Source organism: Trichosurus vulpecula, chromosome 2 (genome assembly GCF_011100635.1).
Source record: "Trichosurus vulpecula isolate mTriVul1 chromosome 2, mTriVul1.pri, whole genome shotgun sequence".
NCBI lineage: Eukaryota > Metazoa > Chordata > Mammalia > Diprotodontia > Phalangeridae > Trichosurus > Trichosurus vulpecula.
Window position 1 is genome coordinate 7,473,650 of NC_050574.1, and position 21,489 is coordinate 7,495,138.

General features: G+C 42.9%; 1 protein-coding gene across 1 annotated transcript in view; it reads left to right on the forward strand.

The window, feature by feature from the left end:
* The first annotated feature begins 4,225 nt into the window (after positions 1 to 4,225).
* LOC118836178 (zinc finger protein 665-like) overlaps positions 4,226 to 21,489 on the forward strand; it is a 91,927-nt gene continuing 74,663 nt past the window's right edge. The window contains exons 1-2 of the mRNA XM_036743539.1: positions 4,226 to 4,256; positions 18,636 to 18,762. The gene's annotated coding sequence lies outside the window, so the exon portion shown is untranslated. The remainder of the gene's footprint in view (positions 4,257 to 18,635; positions 18,763 to 21,489) is intronic.

Here is a 21,489-nt window from a genome sequence, read left to right on the forward strand (position 1 = left end):
AGCTAGCAGATACATGATCATGGAATCAGAAGCAAACTGGATTGACTGGAAGAAGAAAGACAAGGTTTAAGTAACAATCCCAACTCCAGCTTATGATCTCCATATCAAAGAAAGGAAGTTCTTAGTTGAACAAGACTATTGACAAGGTAGGGTCACTTAGAGTTTATGATCCCAAGATTCAAATGTCTCTAGAATATCAAAGTAACAGAAATCCCACTGTTCTGGTTGCAAACATCCTGTCACCAACAGGAAAGACACCCCTTGTCAATCTTATCTGGTCTTTGAAGTTGCTGACACAGAAAGGGGCATTTTTAGAATAGAGCAAAAGCAGTTTGGCTGCTTTGGATATTATTGGGGTTAAAATAATCTGAAAGGATTGTCAACATGTGAATGATGTAATCCTTAAAAATTAAAAAAATATATATCTTCTGCTTTCACACTTATTTTAAATTGTCAGAACCTAAGTGAATGGTCCCCTAAATTCCCTCCCTGCCCCCAACACAGATGAACAGAAGACTTTATGGTCTCCCCAAGCATATCATGTGGTTGATGACATTACTTGGGGAGGGGGGGGAGCTATACCCATTCACTGATCTAAGACCTGGTCAAATAAAAGCAGGCACTTTAAAGAAATTAAAGAAAAAGAATTTTGGAAACCTTTTTGTAGTACTTTAGAATGCTTAGGTATTCATGAATAGTAAGCCAGAAGTCCTTCCCTTCAGGAAGCTAGTTTAGAGGAAAACTTAACCCATTGAGTATTTAATAGTGGTTTTTATTAAGTCATAAGAATTTAAGGCGAAAGGTACTTCATTATTACTATTTTTAAAGATTTTTGTTACATTCATTTAAATAACTCAATAGAGAATTGGACTTTCTAACAACAGTTTGCAATATCTTAGAAAAATATTTTAACCATCTCCTTCCAATCAAAAGGATTCACATTTCTAAGCATATGTCTAATAGTCTTTCCAAATTCCACAATATAAGAAAACTGTTAAAGAATATCATGTTTACTTTTAAATGCCAAAGTTCTTGAGTTCTTCTCAATTCACATTTTATCTAATCAATTATATAGACTCTTATCCTTCTTAGAAAATCATTACATTATTATCTTAGATACCTTTATTTACTCCAAAATCCAGTAATAGTAATCAATCAACATTTGTACTGTGCTCACTATGTTAAGCACTTTAGAATTACGCAATTCCTCCAACAATCCTGGGATGTAGGTGCTATCATTATAATTAGTACCTCCCTATATATTCCAAGATTGGTCAAATTCCCTAATATTCTAGAATTGCAATGTAGCTTCTAAACAAAATTTTCCCTAGAATAAATGTTAGCTTTGTAACAAGTGGCCATAGTGTGTTGGTAAGCAAAATGGGCTCCTTAGCACTTAGTTCAACAAGTGCCCTTGAAGAGTTTGGCCTTTGTTTCCTTTGATTAATTCAGTGTCTTTGATTGAGTCTTAGTAGGTGCTAAGCCCCAGGCCCAAACCCCTATCTGTTAGGTGCTAAGCCTATGTGGGTGTGGATTGGTGACTGGGGTGGGGCCCAAGGTGGGGCTGGCTAAGGGGAGGTGCTAACTCCAGAGCCATGCCCTATTAGGTATTAACCTAATCTATATGGATGTGAACCTCCCAGGGTCCTAAGGGGAGGGGCCAACTCAAGAACCAATCACCAGAGCCTAAGCTCTGGTCATTCAGATGACGGTTGATGACGTCTGAAGTCCTATAAGAAGGGAGGACAGAGCCATTTGTGCAGGGCTCTTGAGATGGTGTTGATGAGGAGACTCTGGGCAGCTGTAGCTAAGGAGCCCTCCAGCTTGTAAACCTGGATGCTGAGACTTTGTTGAACTCTGGTAACTATGTATTAGGATTTGAATCAGACAAGGTCTGTCTGTTGATGTTTGTAATTTGTTTGTAATTTGCCCTGAAGTTCAGGGTGCTGGTCTCTTCCCCTGAACTAAGTGAATGATATTCGTGTGCTGAATTAAAGTAAGCTTGTCAACTCCGTCACCTTGCTTTCCTTAGTTAAGCAGATCAAAAGAGCCTGTGCTGTTGGCAGCTTTCTGGGTGCTGGTTCTGGGTGGATCTTATACCCCCACAGAAGCTGCTAGCTGGATTGTTGAAACACATAGCTAATCCTTTTTCACAAGGTTCCCATGTATTTGGGTGGCTCATTTTTTAAAAAAAAAAATCTTTTTGATGCTCCCAGCAACTATGACTATGTCTTTATTTTTTTGACTCACCCAAAGAGCTAAATCAAATCTTTTTATTTTTCAGACTTAACTTTGCCAGTCTACCTTCAGGCATTAATCAAAAAATTCCCTGGTTCTTTTTTTTTTTTTTGAAGTGGGATCAAAATTAGATCAAAGTTTCATTTTTTCCAAATTCAGACATGTTTATTTAAAGCTCTGCATTCACACTGTGTCAGTGAAGATTCTGGCTGTCCTTAAACACTCTCCCCATTCTTCTCTCACCCCTACTTACTTCCATGCTCTTTATTCCTTTCTTTTTGTATTCCTCCAGTGGACCTTAGTTAAGGGCCTCCCAATTTGCACTTCTCTTGTTTCCTTCTCCAACACTCTTATTTCCTTCTACTTTTTAAATTCCTTTTCTCTTTACTTTGCAGTTCTCCAGACTTAATCTTCACTCAATTTCACTTCACACTTCAGTGCAAGATTTTGTAACACAAAACCAATTTATTGCAATATTGTCCCCCCCCCCCTTTTTTTCCTTGCTTCCTTAGGACTTACCGTTGTATTATTATTTCCAATTTCTTTAAGGCATATAGTGTTGGGGGGCAGGGAGGGGCGAGTTGTTTTTTGTGGCAGTCAAGTAAACTCAGAACTTGCTGAGCACAGCTACAAAGTTTGAGATTCTTCCTAGTTCCTTACTGATAACTTTGGAGAAATCCTCTGTCTCCTTTTCAAAGTTCTCTTTTTTGCTTGATAAATATTCATCCCCATTTCCTGGCCAAGGCCCAAGCATAGCACTGGAATCACTGATACTGGTATATTCAAAGCTCTCTGCTGTTCTTCACACAACGCTAAGTTATTTTTTTCTCCCTGCCTTAGTATATCCTCCACAGTATTCTCCACATTGAAACTGCATTTCCCCCTCAATCTATAGTTTAATAGCTTTGTAGGAAAGTAGCTTCCATTTTCATGCTGTTGAATGATCTTGATTCCTGATCATCACTGCATTTTACAAACTTTTCCAGTGCTGCATGTGATGGGGCCATTTGTTTTCCAATTATTTCAGCTATGGGAAGTTTTTTCTCAGAAAGAGCCTTGTGTCATTTTGGGAGAATTGCCCCAGGTCTGCTGAAGGCAAAGTGAGTAGAATGATTTGTTTGGAACCAAGGATTCGAATTAGGAATTAAATAACTGTGTTGGAAAGGTTGGGACTAGAGTGTGCAGAGTCTTAAATACTAGATTAAGAGTAGGATATCATGCGTACATTGTGCATCCAATGAATGTTTTTGAGAATAATTTATGCCAAGCATTTTCAGAAGACTTTATGAAGTTATAGATATCACAGATTGAAAAGTGGGAGAGTGAAGATCAGGAGATCTGTTAGGAGACTTTTACAATAGTTAGGTCTGAGGGGAGGGGAGCCTGAATTTGGGTGATGATAGTGGGAATGGAGAATAAAAGATTGATGAGAGAGATATCAATATAATGGGAATGAATAGGATTTTTTTTATTCATGTGATATGGAAGAGAATTCGATGATGGTGGCATAGTTTCAGCCTGGGTGACCAGGACAATGAAGCTACTAGTAAGGAACCCTAGATGGCCCCACAGTGCATGGAGCACTGGGGCTGGAGTCAAGAAGACCTGATTTCAACTCCCAGCTCAAACGAGGCCTTTTATTTCTTTCAGGTACTACGCGTACCCCTCTCCACCATTTTCCTGAATGGTTTGTTGTCCTTCATTCTCAGAAGAAGAAAATGGCATCACTAAACTAGAGTCAAGTTACAGCGTGTCTGACTGGCTGATCTTTGTTCAGGCAGTCAGACTTTGTCTGGCTCCATACATGTGTGTATCTACTAACTTCAAGGGAATAAATGAATAAGTAATATAAAAGTTTTTATCACCTAGCTCTGTTTGCCTCCTTTAGCCAAACTTTCAGGTTGACACTAGTCAGTCTAATACCTCTGCTCTCCTTTCCTTTAGAGACTCCAAAACAATGAGCTAGCTCTGGCAATGGATAGGTCGACCTCAGTATCCCTGGAAAGTACACTGCCAAGGTAAGTGAACGTATCCACAGCATTCAAAGCTTCTCAATTTGCTGTAACCACTGGTTCCACATATAGATGGTGTGGTGCTGACTGGTGGACCACCTGTGTTTTCTTGATGTTCTTTGTTAGACTACCTTACCTGGTTTCTGGATAATGGATGATGGTCTCAGGCTTTCCCAGTCATCGATGGAGTGAAACAAGGTTGTGTGCTTGCTCTCATGCTTTTTAGCATGATATTTTCAGCCATGTTGTCAAATGCTTTCAATGAAAATGAACACTGAATCAAGGTCAGCTACCACACTGATGGTAAATTATTCAATTTGAAAAGGCTACAAGCCAAGAATAAAGTGGAAGGAGTGTTTGCACATGACTTTTTGTGTGCAGATGATTGTACAGTCAGTGGGGCCTCTGAAGTTGAGGTACAACAAAGTATGAATTCATTCAACACGTTAGAATACCGGCTGCAGAAAGAATTCCCTTTCATGGGGCCAGGGAAACAAAACTGCCCCTATGAGCCACCTCCCCTTGTAGAGGCTGCCCAGGTACTTACATAGATTGACTTAACTAATTTAATAGGCTTTGCAAAAGAAAAAAAATCTAATCTGAAGGTGATGGACCTCTTTCTCCATATCACTTCTACTTAGTAAATTTCAGTGGCTCCTATAGTATGTGGGAGAAATTATAGATGCCTCTGTGATTGCAAAGCTCTTCAGGACCTGGCCCCAGCTACCTCTCCAAGTTGGTTACACATAGTTCCTCTTCACTCAGCGCTAAGCAGCCAAACTGGCCTTTTGGCTTCTCCTCCTTTTTGATGCTCCATTCTGCAGGCTTTGTCTTTACGTTGGCTGTTCCCATGGTGTAAGGCAATAACAACAATATAGGTGATAATTGTCAAAATTCCTGTGTGGTTCTGTATTGGAAATTATACAAGACTCTCCACAGAGAAGGCGGAAGAAGTAAACCATTCATTCAGACACCAGAAAACCATACCCCATAAGCCATCTGCAACCAGTCTATCACAGCAGCAAAGCATTCGATACAAAATATCACAACATGGAGCATCACCATCCCAAAACTTCTTAGACACCCTGCTGGGGTCTTTCCAAAAACAAATTCACAGTACAGCTGTCACAGTCTGTTCAGCTATCAGAGGTTAACTTTTGTTACCTTAGCTTCCGCTATCACAATGGCCATTAACAGCCATTACAGCTCTCTCTTAGCATTTCCTGTGACATAGCTTCCTTTTCCTTTCAGCAAGCTCCTCCCACCACATGTGACGTAGGTTTTCCTGTGATATAAGGAGGTCATATGGCCTGTTAATGGGTGGGAAAGATCTTCAAATACAAATTGCTATTAATTAGGCCCCAAGATCTTTCTTATCCATTACATAGGGCAATGGAAATTTTGGAATAACAACTGTCAACAGAACTTTACACAACAATATAACAAGGATCACACAAGATAAGCATATAAAACAATGTCATCATTCCCCCTGGAATGAACAAGGCTCAAAATCTTGGGGTAAGGGGCAAAGGTCTCCTCCTCCAGAGTTTCTTCCTGCTGAAATTGAACATAGAACTGTCCCTGCCCCAAGAGATAAAGAATTCTATTCGAAAGGGCAGTTCTTTAGCAAGCTGGCATCCAGAACTCACTTGGCACTAGGTCCCAGGATGACACATCACAGTCATGGACTGCATAGAGGATCAGGACCTGGGTTTGAATCCAGCTGCCCCAGGTCCCGCTAGTAGTCATGCAATACTTTACATGTGTGATCTCTTTGATCCTCACAACAGCCCTGCCAGGTAGGGGCTGTTATCCCCATTTCATAGATGAGGGAACTGAGGCTGAGAAGGGCAGTGATGTTCCCAGACTCGTAGCCAGGACAGGGCACAGGGAGGATTCTTAACTCCTATCTAACGGACTCTAGGCTCTCCCCACTTAGCCTGGGCTGCTAAATCATTGAGCCTCAGTGGTCTCCTCTGTAAAATGAGGGGGCTGGGCTTGGTGACCTCAAACTCAGCCCCATTTAGGTTTCAAAAAACATGCATTCCTGTGACCTGGAAATCAGCTCAGAAAACAAACTAACAAAAAACTCAGGGATGTTTAGAGTTGAAAGGACATCAGAAAATGATCTTGGAACTCCATACTGCCTGTAAATCTGTGACCCTCAGAAAGTCACTGAGGGCTCTGAGCCTTCATCCTCCATGGCAAAATGAAGACCTGGAGCTCTGAGGCCCCTCCTGGCTCTAGCCCAGGGTCCTTTGTGAGCTGGCCACTTGAAAAGTGGACTCCAGCTTGTGAAACCATCTCTGTCCCCCCTCAGTTTCCTGGTTCCCTGCTACTCTCCTACCTTGGACAGCACCCCAGCCCATGCTGGGGCCCAGGGTCAATTGGGTGAATGCTTCAATCACATTTTTGGGACCTGAATGAATCCTCATGCCCTACCAACATTCTCCCCTGCTCCAATTTTCCCAGGATAATTAGATTTCCTGTGGAGTCTTTTCATTCTCCATTCCTCTGTGTTCTGCCCATCTGTCACAGACAGTCTGTGGCCTCCTAGTCATTCTCCCATAGTGAACAAACATAAAATACCCTCCTCCTCGCACTGGTCTATGTTTGAAAATTGCTCCAAGAAACCTTGTTGGCCTTAACACAATGCCTGGCACTGTACAGATGCTTTTGGGTTGCAGTTTTAGCAGTTTTCAGTTGTGTCTTGACTTTTTGGCACTCCTTTTGGGGACTTCTTGGAAAAAAGCGTTGACCTGAAAGTTTGGTTAAAGGAGGCCAGCAAGCTAGGTGATATGTAATTCATACCGTTTATTTCCTTAAAGCTAGCAGATACATGATCATGGAGTCAGAAGCAAACTTCTGATTGACTGAAAGAAGAAAGGCAAGGTTTAAGTAACAATCCCAACTCCAGTTTGTGGTCTCCATATCATAAGAAAGGTAGTTCTTATTTGAATGAGTCAATTGACAAGGTAGTGTCACTTAGAGATTGTGATCCCAAGATGCAAATGTCCCTAGAATATCAAGATAAGAGAAATCCCACTGTTCTAGTTGCAGACATACTGTCACCAACAGGAAAGATACCCCTTTTCAATTTTATCTGGTCTTTGAATTTGCTGACACAGAAAAGGGCATTTTTAGAGTAGAACAACGCAGTTCGGATGCTTTGGATATTATTGGGGTTCAAATAATCTGAAAAAATTTTGAAAAATAATAGAGTGGTTTGCTAGTTCCTCTATCTCCTTTTTATAGAGAAGAAACTGAGTCAAATAGGGTTAAGTTACTTACCAGGGTCCTTATTGTTGTTAAGTGACTTACGCAGGGTCATGCAGCTTGTGTCTGAGGTGGGAATATCAACTTAGGTCTTCCTGACTACAGACACCACACAGTAGGTGCTTAATTAATATTTATTGACTGATTGGCCTGTCCAGGCTTGTTGGCTGAGGGGGGCATGGAAGTTGGTGATCTGTAAGGTTGCTCCTTTGTGTAAGAACCTTGGAACCTTGGTGTTGTGATCCTTCTCTGCCCCAGCTCAGCTTTACTTCTAAGTGCCCAGTGGGCAAGGACTGGGGTCCCCAGAACCAGGGAATCTGTGGCTACCCCTTACTGGGGACCTGGAACTTGCTTCTCAATTCCTCTTACCTCTCCTAATGACTGAGTGAATAGTCATTTATTCAGCTCTTCATTAATATATGCTAGGATTTGCAGTAAGTGCTATGGACTCTAGGACCAGAGCTCAGATCTGCCCCCATTAGCTTATGTGATGACAGGCTCTGGCCTTTGGAAACCGTTTCCTGAAAATCCCACTCCCTTTGATTGCTGAGCCCCAGACTGCAGATGGAATGGGAGTGTGGGGGCTGGGTTATCTCTCCTTCTCCTACCTTAGACCTTTCCTCCATTCACTTGGATTAACATTTATTATTGTTTCATTTCCCTCACCCCCACTCCTGGATTCTGGAATTCCCCTTTCCCTCCCCCATTTTTCTGGCCCTTCATTCCTGTCCCTCTCACCCATCCCCCTTCCCCCGCCCACTTCTTAATCTTGGATAGACCAGGAGGGGCTTGGTGCTCCTGCCTTTGAGACTCCCCCTGCCAGCTATTCCTTGGGCTCCCCCAGCATTCACCGTAGTTTTTCCAAGTCTTTAAAGCCCAGATCCCCTTAGGTCTCTTTGTTTTCATCTGTAAAATACAAATAACTCCTCCATTTTCTCTTCTAGTCTTTGTTGGGGATCTGCTAGGACAATGCAATGCTGATGGTTCTGCACAGAATCTGTCCCCCCCAAATCCCACACTCTCTTCTAGTTCCCACCCCCCCCAGCCCAGAGTTTTTCCTTTTCTGTCTGGTCAGTAGTCCCAGGGATTTCTTTCTCATTTCATATCTCTTACAAAGTTCTAGTCTCTGCCAATTAATTCCTGGAGATAGAAAAACAAAAGCAGTCCTTGTCCTTGGGGAGTTTACCCTCTAATGGAAAGAAGTGGGAGTTGCCAGATAGCCTATCAATTTTGGGAGATCTCTGGGGGTGGTGTGCCCTTTCTCCTAGGAGATAATCCCAGATCTCTGAATATCAGAGCTGGCCTGAATCTTTGAAATATTCCAGGTCATTAATCTCTTCTCAGTGACTTGCTGAATGCCTGGTCTGAGGCAGGGCTTGGACCTTGGTCTTCCTGACATTGATAATGGCACTCCATTCATAACAAGTGAAGAATTCCTTAGATGAAGCCTGTGGAGGAAGAGATGCTTGTGTTAATCCTGAAAATTGGTTAAAGGAGGCAAAGAAGCTAGGTGATAGAAAAATTCATATTGTTTATTATTTTCCCTTAAATCAGAGCGGAAATAGCTTACTTGTACGTACAAGGAGTCAGAGCATAAGTTCCTACTGTCTGAACAAAGAAATGAGAAAACTTATATACGTTATTTTTAGCAGACTCAGCAAGCCTGTGTTACTTCACTTTTATGATCCCCATGTATGTTTAACCATGATAAAGAGGATTTTTCCTTAATGGAATGGACAATAGACAAAGTGTCAACTGGAATTACAACCCAGTATCTCTGTGTTTAATTTGCCATTAACATTCCATAGCATAGTATATGTCCATGAAATATTAAGATTAGAAAAAGTCACATGATTCAAGATAGTTCCTCAGGGCTAAAGGTCTCATCCTTAATGGCCATGGACAGAAGAAGAAATGAATGCTTTTAAATCAGTCCCATCTGGGCTTGTTGACATAAGATAGAGGTATTCTGAGTTTACTCAGAGAACAAAGAGACTGTTAGGATCAGGCTTTTCTTCTGGTTAATCAGTTCAGACTCTGAGTCTTATTGAAATTACAAAAATAATATAAAATGGTATAAAATGGTCCACACTTGGAAGGTAATCTCTGAGAGGAAGACACTAGCAGCCATGGAGAGAGTAAGAAAACCAGGGAAGACTTGCAGAAGGGAGGATTTGAATTTGACTGCCATCTTGAGGGATCCTGATGCTGAGGGAAGGAGGAGAGAGCCTTCCAGGCTGGAGGCAGCAGAACTTGGGGATAGACTTCTGTTTGTCTGAGAGTGGGGAAGGGGCAGAAAGGCCAGTAAGTGTGATGAGGTTTAGACTGTGGGAACCCCCTTGAACCCTAAAAGAATTAGGATCTCATTCATTTGAGGTGGGAATGATGAAGTTTAGACTGTGGAAACCCCATTGAACCCCACCCTGAATCTTTCCACTTGATCTGGCACCTTCATGGAGGCAAGATGGATCTTCTATACAGAAAGATTGTGGGAGGGATTGAGGGGTGGTCTTGATTAGTCTGGGATGACTAGAGGAGGGGTTTAGAGCAGATTGGAGTGAGGTCAGACTCCAGGGTGGGAAATAGCTGAAGACTACTTGGAGAGGACAACAGTAGAGGGCTAGGGTATAGATATTTTGATCAGGATCAAGGATGGGAAGCAGCAAGAAGGCAATCCAGAGGTAGCCAGACAATGGAAGGCTAGGCTAGGCTATTGGAGCATGAAAAGCCAGATCAAGTGGGAAGATTCAGGGTGGGGTTCAAGGAGGTTCCCACAGTCTAAACCTCACTCATTCCCCCCTTAAATGAATGGGACCCAAATTCTTTTGGGGTTGAAGGGGGTTCCCACAATCTGAACCTCATCAAGTGGAGCCTCTGCCTGGAAGGGGGAATAAGCAAAGAAGGTTGGAGAAGTCTACGGCACACTTGTATTTAATCTTATTGATGAGGGTATAGTGTCTGGGAACCCCCTCGAACTCTCCTTGAATCTTCCCACTAGATCTTCTCTCACCCAAGGCCATAAGGCTTTCCCTATCACTAGGCCCAAATCTCTGCCTGACCTAGCCCAGCTGCTTGCCACCCTCAATCCTATCAAAATCTCATTCTCTTTGTTTCCTGGAGTCTTGACCTCTAGTCACCCCAGTCCCATGGAGATCCTCCTTAGACTCCTCCTCAAGATCCTCCCTAAACCCCTCCTCTAGTCACCCCAGACTACTTGACCACCCCTCAATCCCTCCCACAGTCTTTCTGGATATTAGATCCACCTTGCCTCCATGGAGGGCTCAGATTCAATCTAGCTCAGTAGATTGAATCTGGCCTGCTTGTATTACAAAAGATGAGATTTCTTAAGACAACCCAATATGGCAAATCTTTAATAAACTTTGTCTTTTTCCTTGGCGGAGAAGGCTTGAGTTGAATTCATTCGGCAGGACTCGGCGTGTAGGTGTTTGGGGTATCGAGCACTCCTAGAAATCTGTGGTTCCCTACCATCAGCATTTTTCTTTAACCCCATCATTATGGCCTCATTTTCCAATTAGTGGAATTAGGGGGTAGGATTAGATGACATACTATCCCATCGATACTGGGCATAGGGTTTTTAAAAGCCTTGGTTTGTGACAGAGGCCATACTATTATAGAGGAGTGTCAAGTCACTTCCTCAGAATAAACATAACAGTGTCTTGGTGGAATTTGAACTCAGGTCTGCTTTTCAGCTGACCATGTTGATGGAGAAGTGGATAGAGCCCCTGGTGTGGAAGACTTACCTTCCTGAGTTCAAATCTAGTGGTAGACCCTGGGCAAGTCATTTAACCCTGTTTACCTCAGTTTCCTCATCTGCAAAAGGAGCTGGAGAAGGAAATGCCAAACTACTCCAGTGTCTCTGCCCAGAAAACTCAAAATGGTGGTTTTCAGCACTGAATTGCCTGAAGTTTTAATTCAAAATATGAATGTCCACATCTCTCCCATCTTAGAAACACTTCCCTTATCCTTCTTATCTCCAAGCTATTCTCTTTCCTCCCTTTCACAGACTCTCACTCTCTGTCACTGTCTCTCTCTGTCACACACACATACACACACACACACACACACACACACACACACACACACACACACACACACACACACACACGGTACAAAAAGCCCAATAGTCACTGTCCTCAAAAACCTTCCATTCTCCCCAGGGAGATGAGGATGATGTGTGAGCAGTAGAAGTCAGCTGCTAGATGGATGGCAGGGGATCTTGAGGGAAATAGGAAGCAGACTGGGAAGGGGGCCATTTGTGAAGCTTTAATGGCCAGCATGGAGAGAACTTTCTAGTCCCTTTACATGAGTTGTAATTGGGAGCTTTTGCAGAGTCAGGAAATGAAACCAGTTCATAGAAGTTTCTTTAGCAACACCCCGCCCCCCTCCCATTCTCATCAGACAAATATTCCTGGGAATTCTGGGCGATAGGGTTTCTGGTTTAAATGAGGTTGGAGGGGTCTGAAGTAATGAGTTCTGATGAATCCACTCCCATGTGCCCATTTCCAGGATGGTCCAAGAAGGACATCCTTCTGTCTTCAAGGCCTCATTGCTGTTCCATCCCTTGTTTTAGTTCCTGGAGATGGGGCAGGGGAAGGGGCTAGACAAGGAAATTTTATCTCCAGAGAAAGCAAGCCATCTCACTTGCCTCCCTGAAGCTGAATGGAAATAGAGTTGGGGTCTGTAGGTCATGGGGGACAGAATTTCTGACTTGTCCTAATTGAGGGCACTCTATATTGATAGAGATGAGTAAGTCTTCCCACTGGACATGTGAGAGTTTGAGAAATTCCCATCACAAAACATGAAGGGCAGTTATGGTCTAGTCTGAATTACCTGAGGAATGCTCCAAAAGTTCTAGGGATTGCCAGATGAGATAACTTCTCTTCTCTTTGATGACTCTGTCCATTTATCTATGTATCTATAAACACCCCCTCAGATCCCTCATGGTGTTGTGTAGAAAATAACAGTGAGATGAGAACTGGGTCCAAGGTAAATTTAAGTGTGGATTTATTGGCCAAGCGGGACTACCTGGAGTACATACTCAAAGTACACTCAAATCAGGCAGTCCCAAATTGAGGGACTTACAGGCTTATAAAGGCAAAAACCACAATGACATAGTTAGGGAGGGTTGCTAGTGGAAGCAATGATGTACAGAAGCAAAGATCAGCCATTGGTTGGGCTTATTGGTTCAGAGCTAATTTGGCCCTCAGGGGCACGACCTTCCTGTGACACAGGGTGGTCCATTTCCTAGAATGGGTGGATGGTATGAGGTGGAATTCCCCAGAAAGCAACCCTTACTTGAGCTATGGTCTGGGGAGTGGGGGACCTAGCTTGGTCAGCAGAATAGCTGCACCATAACCCAGGGTGTGGGGCTACTTGGTAACCAGAAGGTTTTCCTTAAAATAAACTTTATGCCTTACCCTAGCAACTGATCCTTGCACATAATGCTGATGTAGAGAGAATATACAGAGTGCTGAATCATAAGGAAAGGGGAGGGGGATCAAGGGACTAGCCTTGGGCAACACCCAGAATTATGCCTTAAGCTGTTTCAAGCCATTTCAGGGTATAGGGCAGAGACAAAGACAAGAGTATAAAGGGGATTAATGATGGGCTCAAAGGGGATTAATGGTGGGCTTCTAATGGTGGGCTTCAGTTTGGGTATGACAGTGGGTGCAGCATTCACCAGCAGTTCTGGCTTGTTGGACTGTCTGTCCCTCTCATCTGATGCCCAGAGGGCCTCTCCTTTGTCCTACAGGGCTCATCTAACCCCCATATGGGATGCACATGGGCTCTAACCCAAGCCTTCCCTCTCTTCCCTGCCCCCATTTAGGTTTTGCTGCTACTGTGCCCCACCTCCCTCCAGACCAGAGCAGCCTACCTACCAAATCACCAGGAAGGGTTCTAGAAGGGGGAGAAAGTGTAGGAGCCCAAACCTAGGGGAAGCCTGGATCAGCACTCATGAATCTCTAAAGACAGAAGGAGTTTCTATATCACTGAAGCACAGATTGGAGGATACTCAGTCTTCCACTGGGACCTGAATCCAAGCCATTCTGCTCATCAGGGTATCTGTGCATCTGCCAATGGTCCTTGTCCCAGCTTTGATTAGCTGACTGTGATGTCCTGTGAGAAGGGAGTTCAGACCAATGGGAAAAGATTGTGTGTCCTGAGGTTCATTGCCTGTGTTAGTTTGTTTTATGTAAGGAAGACTATATGCCATTATCATTGTCTGTATTTTGTGTTCTAGCCACTGACCTTTTTTTTCTGGTGTATAATTTGATTACCAAGGAAACAGGAGGTCAAGGGAATGTCACAGTTTGTGTACAGAGTCTCAAAGCTCACTAATTCTGGCCAAGTTGGGAAACCAAAGAAAGAGAGGAGCCCCCAATCCATAGAGATTCGTGACAGTGCAAGCCAATTAGAGACTAAATTTATGAGTGAAGGGCAGTCCATTCACAGGGTACTTCTTGGTTATGTTGGAAGAGTGCCTGAGTGTTTTTAATTTAAGCACATTCAAGCACACCCACATCGTAATTATATCTCAATCTATCAGATCTGAGGCACTTTCTAGGCTTTGCCTCCCATCCTGATTTTAGGCCTTTCTCAGGTGATTCAAAATGGTTTGGGGAGGGATTTACAGTATATATCTCTATAGTTTTCTTTGTCTTCCTTCTTTTTGCTTCATTTTTATCCCCAAACTTTCCCTCTCCTTTCCAGCTCAGCTAACAGATACCAAGATCAATACCTACTCTGCTGTAGTACCAGGATTTGGATTGTCAATCTCTGCCCTAAGGCCCCATTCCCCAGCAGATCCATAGAGTCCCTCCCTGCTCAACACTCCCCTTGGCAAGATAGGGTCTTCCATTGTGGGAACTGTCTTTACTTCTGTTAAAAAAGAAAAAATGCCAGAAAGATCATTAAGGATTCTGTGCTCTGGTATTAAGCTCTCCCTACCCCCACAGCAATCCCACTTCTCTGGCCTCCTTCCTAATTTCCTGCTATCTTTGTGCCCCAGGACCAACATTTTCTTCTTCCTGCACCTCTTACCTTCCCATTAGAACCTGGGTTTTGAGGGGTCAAAAGGGAAACAGTGGGACCTCCCGGGGATGGATTTCAGTTGCTAAATCAGGTACCAGACAAACCCCTAGCTGTACAGGGAGACATGCAGGTTTACACAAGTGGTGAGGAACATTTTATACCATTTTATATCATTTTGTAACTTTCAGTAGGGTCCAGGGCCTGAATTAATGATCAGCTGGAAGAGCCTGGACCTGGGCTTTGTTCTCTGAAGTTTGCTCAGAGAATACCTTTTTCTCTATCAGCAAGGCCAGATCTCACTGACCTAAGAACATTCTTTTCCCTGTTAACCATAAAAGGATGAGACCATAATCCCAAGAAACTACCTTGCTTAATATTTTACGGGCATATGCTATGTTATGGAATGTTAATGGTAAATTAAACACAGAAACGCTGGGTTGTAGTTTTAACTGACCCTTGTCAACACTCTTATTGTATTTACAAACCTATTCCATTAAAGAAAATCTTTGTCTTGTATCATGGTTAAACATACATGGGGATCATAACATTGAGTAACACAAAAACATGCTGAATTATGACTGTTCTAAAAATGTAAAAACCTATCCATTCTTCTGTACAAGTGAGTCAGACTTTCTCTGGCTCAGCTACATACATGTAGGTCTGTTCGCTATGCTTAACAGAATAAATGCATAAATGCCTAAGTAATAGAAATTTTGCTATCACCTAGCCTGTTGTTTCCTTTAACAAACTTGCAGTTTCAACAGTGGGTACAGAAAGTTTATAATGTGAGCTGTAATATGTGCCCTAGGAGCAGGTGTCCTGATGTCCTCACCTCAGTTGCTCATTAGGACCCTGATGTCTTCCAGTGAGAGAACATCTCATAGAAAATAGGAACAAGGGAATAAAATCTAGAAAGGGGGAAATGCCCCCTCAGTGTTAGGATTGGGGTGTGGAAGGTCAAGAATGGAGATGGGCCAAGGTGGTAAATGTCTTCAGTTTGGAGGAGAGTTCAGTGGGGGTGGGCAAGTCTGGGCCCAGGCTACAGAGATGAAGGGGAAGCCTGAGGAAGGAGGGGCATGGGTGGGAGAACCAGTAGTGAGGTAGGCTGGGCATGTCCTTGTGAGGAAGAAGATGACTGTAGCAGGGGCAAAGCTGGAAGACCAGGAGATTCTGCTGAGAAGAGTTGGGAGTCTCAGAGCAGGCTAAGGGAGGGAGGGAGATGGTGGAGCAGTGGGGGAGGAGGCAAGCTCAGAGATGACCAGCCAGGTGAGTGGTGGCCCTGGTGGAATTCTCTTCCTTGGGGGAGGGGGAGGGGAAGTTTGGAAGCCTGGAAGCAAAGGGAAGAGGAGGGAAGAGAGGGGTCATTTCACCAGACTGAGGGGAGGGCAAGGCAGGCCTTGGATCTGAGATTTCTCTCTGCCTTCTTCCCTTGGAGCTGAGATGTCTCTGCCTTCAGGGAGCCCACTCTGCATATACAGGTGTCAGGTCTGAACAAGAGCCCATCCCCCCACCCCACTTTTGATGGCTTCCCTTTCCATTGGGCCTCATCTTCCCCCTCCGACCTCTTGGTGACTGTCCTCCAGGCTTGCCAAGAACAGGCCTCTCTCTAAGTCCTGCCTCAGGGGGTTGCCCCTGTTCTCTGGCCAGGCTTCCTGCTACATCCCAAATTTCCTATTGTGCCATCTCCAGTTTTGCCATTTCATCACAGTTGCCTGACCTACATATCTCACACATAGTATCAGGTGGAGGCAGAGCTCTGGGTCTGGAGTCATTGAGGGTCTGACTGGTCTCATCCCATCTGGGATCCCAAACCCCTTCTGCCTTCTGGGTCTCTTCAGGAAGATGGGGGAGGGGCATGAGCTCCATGGAAAGGAGTTAGAGAGGGTGGCAAGTCCTCTTCCTGCTCAGACCAAGGTCACTTCCAAGCCTGACCCTCCCTGCTGCCCTCCTCCTGAGGTAGTGTCTCTCCCCTGAGGGCAGAGCAGGGCCTCTGTAACCCTTCTGAGAACTCACCCTCTGTCATTCTAGGCAGGTCAGCATCCACCCTGGGAAGAGAAGGCAAAAACAGTGTCTCTCCAGTTCTGAGATTCTTTTCCCTCCCCAAGTCAGCTTGCAGAGACCAAAGCCTAGAACCAGAGAGAATGGCCCCTGGCACCCAGAGACCCTCATCCCAAATGAGTACAGTCCATCCACAGGCCTGACCAGCATCAGCAAACCTGGAATCCAAGAGGAAGGAATCCAAGGAAGCTTTATCCTGTTAGATATAGGTTGCCCTTTGCAGTGTTGTCAGCAGAACAGAAATTGTCCTCCTGGTCCTCCTGCCTCTGGCCACAAAAGCCTTCCCATGTCTGTCTAAGTCCCTCCCATTTCCCATTTCTTAGGTCAAGTTAATAAGCATTTAGAAAGTGGCTCCTCTGTGCCAAGCACTGTGCTAACCTACTGGGGATGCAAAGGAAGTTTGAAAAAAAAAAAAACAGTCCCTGTCCTCCATGAGCTTACACTCCAATAGGGAGGGAACATGTCAGTCAGCAGCTGTGTCTAAACAAGCTCTATAGAGTATGGATGGGAGGCTCCCTGAAAGGGAAGGCTCTGACAATTTTCAGGGGTCAGGAAAAGCTTGTTTTCAGGCAAGATGTGACCTGAGATACGAAGGAAGCCAGGAGGCCCAGGTGCAGGGGGAGGACAACCTGAGCATGAGAGACAGCCATTGGGAAGACACAGGGTCAGGGGATGCAGGGCCTTGGTCAAGGATCATCCAGGAGGCCAGTGTCCCTGGGTCAGAGGGAAGAAAAGAACCAAGGTATAACAACACTGCAAAGGATAAGAGGCTGATTGTGCTGTCTCCTATGTGCTAGGAAGCACATAGGTATTATTTCATTTAATCCTCTTGTGAGAATTGTGAGGATCTGCTAGAGAAAGCCAGAATAAGGGAGTGCAGGATACAGCCAGACAGTGAACTGTGCTTCATTTATCCCCTCAAGAGCGTGACGATCCAGGAGTAGGTGATGGACATGTGTGAACTCTCACACATGTGAGCTCTCACAGTTCCATAGAAGAGACACTCGCCCCCTGGGGTATGGGAACCATCCTTTGGGTTGGATCTGTGTAACTAAACTTAGAAGTTTTGGGTAAGATCAGATCAGGAGACATAGAGTGGAAAAGGAAAATTTTTAGGTAGAAGGAATAAAATGTGAATTTAGAGGTAGAGTTAGAAAGGTCTGGTACAAAGGTCTTTAGCATAACTACTTATGCCAGTCCAAAGAAAACACTATCTGCTTGGTTAGTCAGGTAGTTAATCAACATTTGCTAAGCCCTTTGTGCCTTCTAAGGCAAAATAACTGCATAGGAAGTAAGCCTATGAGTTTTCTCAAAGGGATGGGGGAAGGAAGGTACTGAGGGGGACATTCAGCACATTGATATAAGAACAGTCATTAGAGCATCAGCGCTATAAGTAAATTCAGTGCAGTGAAGGGTCAGGACTCAGAACACCAAGTGAAAAGGAAAATTTTGTAGATTTTTGGGAACCTGAGATGGTGTTGATGAGCAGGCTCCAGGCAGCTGTAGCTAAGAAGCCCTCCAACTTGTAAACCCGGATGCTGAAACTTTGTTGAACTCTGGTAACTGTGTTAGGATTTGAATCAGACAAAGTCTGTTGATGTTTGTAATTTGTTTGCATTTTATTTTGAAGTTCAGGGTGCTGGCTTTTTCCCCTGAACTAACTGAAGAATATTTGAATGCTGAATTAAAAGTAAGCTTGACAACCCCTTCACTTTGCTTCCCTTGCTTAAGCAGATCAGAAGAACCTGAGCAGTTGGCAGCTTTCTGGGTGCTGTCTGTGGGTGAATCTTATACCCCCACAGAAGCTGCTAGGCAGATTGTTGAAACATGCTCTTAGTGACTGGTTTCAATGCTGGCTCTGACACTCATGAAGGTTATATGAGTTTTAGGCAAATCCCTTCTCTGGGCTTCAGTTTCCTCTTCTAAGTTGATGAGGGTTGGACTAGATGAATTCTACAATCTCTTTCAGCTCTAAATCATGTGATTTTGATGGTTTAGGAGTTGGTGACATTCAAGGATGTGGTTGTGGACTTCACTGAGGAGGAGTGGTGCCTCTTGGACCGTTCTCAAAAAGAGCTTTACAAGGAGGTCGTGCTAGAGAATATCCAGAATCTGCTGTCCCTGGGTAAGGACCATTTCCTTTCTTTTCTTGGTGTTCATTGCCGGGTCAAAATTTTTACAATCAGCAGAGAACTGATTCATACTCTGTCCCATCTCAGCCTCAAAAACTGACATGACAGCACAATCTTCTGTATGCACTAACTCTCCATCTTCTTTGGTCTTGGCTTTCAGTTAAATGACCTACCATCATTCAGGTAGCTGGAGATAAAGATCTGGGTTCATTCTCAGAGGAAGAAAGTGGAGTTAAAAACCCACTCCTACTTTAAAGAAAAATTTCAAATGGTCATGGGCCCAAATAAGAGTTCTTGGAAGAACTTAAAAAGGACTTCAAAAATCAAATGAGAGAATGAAGGAAAAAGTAAGAGCAGTCCAGGAAATCAAGAAAATTATGAAAAGAAAGTCAACTAATTAGGAAAACCTTTCCAAAAACTTAAGAAGGAAAATAACTTCTTAAAATATAGAATTGGGCAAGAGGAAGCTAATGACATTATAAGACTCCAAGAAATACCAAAAACCAAAAGAATGAAAAAGCAGAAGAGAATGTGAAACATCTCATTAGAAAAAACAAATGGGGCAGCCAGGTTTCAAAACATTAGTGAGGATAATTGCCCTAGAACAATTTTTAAAGTAAAATTTCCATTTCTAGAAATAGAAAACAATTCACCATTCACCCCCTGAAAGTGATAACAAAATGCAAACTTACAGTAGCATTATAGCCAAGTTCCAAGGCTCCCAAGTTAAGTAGGAAATACTAGAAGCAACAAGAAAAACAGGATGTGAATACTGTGGAGCTAGCATCAAGATAGGACAAGACCTCGCAGCTTCTACATGAAAAGACTATAGGCTTGGGACATTATATTTCATAGAGCAAGGGAGCTGTGGTTGTGAACAAAAATAAGTCGTCTGATCCTGAATGGAAAAAAGGACAAGTGAGAGACATTCAGATATTTATGAGAAAGAGAGCAGAACTTGCTGGTAAATTGAACATGGATGATGCAGGAGAAATATAAAGTAAACATTATAGACCACTTATAAGGGGCTCAGTGAGGTCAAACTGTTTACTTTTTATACCTGAAGATATTATCAGTGCCCTTAAGCATGTCATCATTACTTGGGTAGTTTGAAAGAAAAGCTTAAGCTGAGCTGAGTATGATGGCTTGATTCTAAAAAACAAAATTGGGTAGGGAGAAGTAAAATGGAGAAGTTATTACACACTAACAAGTCCTGAAAGGAAGAAGTGAGACAGAGGAAGCAGATGGGAGTGGAGGACTGGCAGTGGGGGACCCTGATTGTCATGGAATTAACAGATAAAAAAAATAGAATACGTAAATCATCTTGTCTTAGAAAAGGAAATTGAACTAGCCACAAATGAGCTTCCTAAGAAGCTCATTTTTTTTTTCAGCAAAGTAGCAGGACATAATGTAAACTGACATAAAACATTAGCATTCCTGTATGTCACCAAGAAAAACCTGCAATAAGAGACAGTAAGAGGTTCTGTATTTAAAATAAATCTCGACAAGGTATGGGAAATCTGTGGCCTTGAGGCTACATATGGCCCTAGATCTAGGTCCTCAAGTGTAGCCCTTTCACTGAAGGCAAACATCACAGAACAAATCCCCTTAATATAAGGATTTGTAATGGAAAACTAATACTCAGTCAAAAGGTAGCACCCAAGTACCCAGAAGGCCACATGTTGCCTGGAGGCCACAGGTTCCCCACTTATGCTCTAGACAGTATACAGTTCCTGGGGTACACCTGCCAGAACAAACCCATCAACTACATGAACAGAAATTAAAAAAAGATTATACAAATCAAAGCAGACTTGAATAATTCGAGAGATTTCATGGATAGGCAGGGTCAGTACAATAAAATACCAATATTACCTAAACTTATTTATACTTTCAGTGCCATCCCAATGAAATTACCAAAACCTTATTTTACTGAATTAGAAAAAATAATAAAAGGATTCAGTTGGAAGAACAAAAGGTGAAGAATATGAAAGGAACTAGGGAAAATAATGTAAAAGAAAGAGGTTTTGCAAAACCTGATCTTAAACTGTAGTATAAGTTAGTAATTATCAAAACTTTTTGGCACTGGCTAAGAAATAGAAAAGTACATCAGTGGAACAGAGTACATGTACAATTTACAGCAGCAAATAGATAGAGTAACCATCTAGTTGAGAAGTGTAAAGACTTAAGATTTAGGGATAAGAATTCGTTATTTGAGGAAAATTGTTGGGACAGCTGTAAAGAAGTGTTATAGAAATTGGGACCAACATTTTACAGTTTATAAAGATAAGGTCAAAATGGATGCATGAGCTGTATCTAAAGAAAGATCATACAAGAAAATGTGAAGATCATGGAACATGTTACTTAATAGACTTTTGGACAGTTGAGCAATTTATGAATAAACAGGAGACACAGAAGAGAATGTGGTATGATGTGGATAATTTTGATTACGTTAAATTAATTTTTTTTTTTACAAATAAAAGCAATGAATCCCAAATCAAAAGGAGAGTAGAAAATTGGGGGGTAGGGAAGTGATTTTCTTTGCAGTTTCTCAGATAAACTTCTCATGTCTCAAATATACAAAATATACAAAGATCTTTGTAAGATCTAAGAATATGAGTCATTCTCCAATTGAGAAATGGTCAAAGAATATGGGCATGTAGTTTTCCAAAGGAGAAATCCAATGTATAGTCATATAAAAAATACTCTAAAGCATTATTGAG